Source organism: Myotis davidii, unplaced genomic scaffold, assembly GCF_000327345.1.
Source record: "Myotis davidii unplaced genomic scaffold, ASM32734v1 scaffold1755, whole genome shotgun sequence".
Lineage (NCBI taxonomy): Eukaryota > Metazoa > Chordata > Mammalia > Chiroptera > Vespertilionidae > Myotis > Myotis davidii.
The window spans coordinates 403,991-408,712 of record NW_006286225.1 but is presented as its reverse complement, the minus strand read 5'-3'; positions in this window follow the sequence as shown (position 1 = coordinate 408,712).

The window sequence follows — 4,722 nt, the reverse complement described above, 5'->3', positions numbered from 1 at the left end:
AGTGTGACTACATGCTGTCACATGCAGTACAATTATATACTTATTTAATGCAATTTATTAATACAATCAAAATAATACTTCCCATAATATATTAGTTAGGTAGGACGCTAACTGAAGGACATTTAGTATGTTAAAAAATACTTATATCTCGCTGCATGGTTTTTACCACGTTCAATTTTAAGAGCCCCAGCAACTTCCAGCAGTACCTTCTTAAAGATCAAGCTTTTCCACATTGAAAGCTATTAGATAGAATGTTCGTCTACCCTAAGATGTCTTAAATGCTTAAGTGTAACATTTTACGTATTTGCGTAATATATTCTATTTGTAGATTGTTGGCCAGTCAATCATGTGTTCTGTTTACCCACCTGGTAGTGATCTTTCCATGATGCAGATTTGATTTATTTTCCTATTCAACTTAGATACAGTGAGGGCTTGATAGGACGAGGTATGGCTGATGTAAAAACCCACAAAACATTGTATTACTGCTCTCAGCCTCTCAAGATCCTAGGATGCTGTTTACTCAACTGAATTGCATTAAAGAAATTTTTGAATTTTGGCCTCAGAGAGGGAGTCTGGATTTTAGTGTCCTACTAGAATAAAAAAGAGTCCAGTCATTAGTTGAGTATTTTGTGGCAAAATGGTATAATCAAGATGGATTATAATCAAGATGGATTATGGTCCTACAGGCAGGAGGCAAGAAGGATCAGATTGTGGTCAGGACGTGGATTTACAGAAAGGTTTAAATCAATTAAATTTATCTGCAGGTCCAACATAGTCATCACTGCCTCAGGGATGCCTGTCCTGCCTCTACTCCTACCCCTTTGGGTTGTGACATTGCCAAGTGCCTTATTCTTCCTTTTTCTACCACATTTTATTCTATTTGCTTGCTTAAATAGGTTTCCCCTGTTAGACTATGAACTTTAGGAGGGACAAGGTCATAATTGTAGTATAGTTTACTGTTTTATACTCATTCCTTAGCCCAGTGCCTCGCACACAAATATTTGCTGAACAGTGGGTGGAGGGAGAAAGCAAAGGGAGGTTTTAAGCACCAGACAGTGTTCTCAGTGAGGTCAGTAAGCAAATTGCTTCTACATAGTCTCAGGCTTCCAGAGCTGGTTGGTGGTTAGGTGAAGGCCTTATCAGGCCTTAAATTTCTGGAGCTGTTATGCCAGATTCTAATCCCTCGATGGGAAACTCTTTGTATTTTCTCTGCATAATTATCATTTTGTTATGTATCCTCTTAGCAAATTACAAGTATATAACAGTATTGTTAACTCTTGTCACCATGCTGTACATTAGACTTCCAGAAATTACTCATCTTGCATAACTGAAACGTTGTACACTTTGACCACCATCACCCGTTTCCCCTTTCCTCAGCCCCTGGAAATAGCAAGAGTTCTCCCTGGATGTGAGTGAATTGCATAGCCTACGTTGGACTGTAGTACATTCAGCTCTGTACTTGAATGAAACTTAAGAACTTGTGAAAGCTGTTTATCCTAGAATGTCTTTAGCAGGACCTGGTATGGATTTTCTATTTCAAGAACTACTCCCTTTAGTGTATGAACAAAATTTTATCTGTAATTTTCATCTTTCCTATTAGGGAATTGTCTCTTGTCCCTAATAAATAAAATATCAGGAAAGATATTTGGATACTGTTTAATTTTTTCTTACTTGAATTATTTTCTTATGGAAAGTAAAATATTAATGAATAAAATTTATGGAGTAAACCCTCAGTTCAGATTAGTTCTGACATATTTTTTTCCCTTTGAACTAATATTATAGTTAGAAATTCCATGTCATTGATTTTAACGTTTATTGATTTGTACAATTAATGTGGAGGTTAATTCATCTATTGCATTAATTATATATACATCAATATATGAAATAACATATTTTCCAAATAAGTCATAGAATTTTAAATTTTGAATTATGTAACTCTTATGGTTGACTAGACAATATTAATATAATGATATTAGAGGCCCGATGCATGAAGATTCGTGCAAGAGTAGGCCTTCCTTTCCTCGGCTGCCAGCACCAGCTTCCCTCTGGCACTCGGGATCTGAGCTGCTGGCACCGGCTTCCCTCCGGCACCCGGGACCCAGACTTCCCTCCCCTAGCCGCTGGCAGGCACCCGGGACCCAGGCTGGCTTTCCTCCAGCCCCGGCTTCGTCAGGAAGGATGTCCAGTCTAATTAGCATATTACTCTATTATTATTATAGATGCTGCAAAGAGACATGCTATGTAATAAGAAAATATAAAATATAGATTTGTCTCTTTTATTCCTTGTCCTATTGGAAATAAAACAAATATTTTTATGACTTTAGGTAAATTTTTATATATAAATTTAAATAAATTACTTGCAGGAAAAGTATACTTCATTATATTATGATGGAAATAAATTGTTATATAGATTAATTTGGACCAAATAGTCTTAATTAAAAAATCTAGAGCTATAATGGATGGAGTCTGATAAACTTAAACAAAATGGTTCAACTCAGTCTAAATATGCATTTTGAAAATTCATTTATTCAGCTGTCATTGAGCATTTGTAATAAGCATCATATAGGTGATAGATAGCTATAGATAGAGATCTAGATATATACGTACACCCTTGAAGATAATCAAGACATAGTCTTTGCCCCCAAAGAGTGTGAAGACTACAGTAAGTGAAGAAGGGAGCATAGACCAATGTAAGTCAGTGTCTAAACAGAGGTGAACAAATTACTGTGACAATGTTGCCAAGCATTCCTGGCTAAATTTAGAGAAGGCTGGGTTAGAAAGTTCCCAAGCATAAATGGAAGGAAAGAAAATTGTAAGCAAAGTAGACGGTATGTATGGGACAGGACACACTAAGGAGCACATAGGGGCAAAAGTGAGGTATTGCCTGTGGCTGGACACACTGAGTGAATGGAGTGGAAGAGCAGCTGAGGCTGGAGAGGTAGCTCAGGAGCAAATTTGTATGGGGACATTTATGCCAAGTTAAAGAATTAAAATATAGACAATGGGGAGTATGTGGAGGCTTTTAAACAGGGACATGGCATTATCAGATTTTTAGCAAGGTAATTCTCAGAACAGTGTGGAAGGGAGAGAAGATGAGAGAGTAGACTCGAGACATGTGCAATAGTGCCGGTGAGAGATGCCAAGAGAGAGGCCAGGCAGTAGTAGATGTGGGGTTGAGGAAGGGCAAATTTGGACATTCCAGTGAATTTTCATCAAGAGATTATAAGGAGATTTTCAGAAATTTAGTTAAGAATATTTGATTCTCTCTAGGGTAGTTAAGAATATTTGATTCTCTGTTTGTTTTATAAGCTTGTGATACTTTTTAAGTCAAATTTTGTAGTGGTTTGAATCTCAGCTTGGTTTAGTTTTGTCTGGTTCCAGATTAAACTTTTGGCACAGCACTAAAAGCATCCCCTGCAAGGAGACTTTACCATGATATATAACAGGCCCTGAAAGTCATATATGTCAACAGGAACTGGAACTTCATAGGTATATTTTGAGTTTAGTAAAAAGGGTATACTATAAATAATAATATAAACTTGTGAATCTTTTATGACTGAGCATTGCTTATGTATATGTTTGCATGTAAAATGCATTGGTATGATATATTTCCCTTTTCCTAATTCTAAGTAAAAGAAAGAACCATAACTATGGAGAAGCTGTAAGGCAAAAAAATATGGTGCATTTCCAAAGTGAACTAGCAAAAACTCCCACTCTCTTGCTGGTACTTGCTTTTGATCTCTTATATTTATTTGGTAGTATTTCTTCAGTGTGTGATAGTGAGGCTGCTGTAGTAAATTGACTTAAAATCTCCCGCATTTTAAAGTCAGTACAGAAGGCAAGAATGTAGAGGAAGGGTTCACAGGGATACCACTGAACTTTCACATGTCTTGAAAACAATCTAGCCAAGGGACTGTTGTAATTCATTTAATTTTTTCATCAAGATGCGGAACCTCCTTCAGAAGAAACAATGAGCCATTATGGGAGAGTTGAATTCTCATTTCTAAGTGCATCATCCTTTCTTAGGATTCCCCAGAAATGGCACCCTAAAAGCTCAACTAGTTACTGTTATGCAATCTCTCTCTGCCCAAACTTACTGCTTTAATGAATTAAAGATATGTATGAATGGAGGCCAGGATGAACAACTTTATCTAAATTCTTTCTCTAGTTCCAGAAATCATTACTCAGTCAACCTCCTACCTTCATCTACCTTGATAAGTTGTTGTGTCGCTACAGATGATCTCCTTCTGTTATTTGTTTCATGATACCTGTAACTTTTTCCCCCTTTACTTTTACCTGATCAACGATGGTCTCTTTTACTAAACTGTCAGAAACTACCGTATTTGCCGGCGTATAAGACGACTGGGCGTATAAGACCACCCCCTAACATTTCCACTCAAAATACAGAGTTTGTTATATACTCGCCGTATAAGACTACCCCCTCTTCCGCACACCTTCCACACACCAAATAAAAGGTAAAACAATATCAGATTTGATTTTAACGTTTTAATTTATATTCAAATGCTTATGACATGCAGGAAAACTGTCACAAGGCTGTATGTAATCAAACATATACATAAAACAGTGCAAGTTTATTACCGGTAAACATACCGGTAATTCACTAAAGAAAACACACTCTATAGACTGGTACCATAGATGCTTCTCAGGAACACAGGCAAGCAGCCCACAACCTAGAGGGACTGTCAATGATAGAAGTAAGAT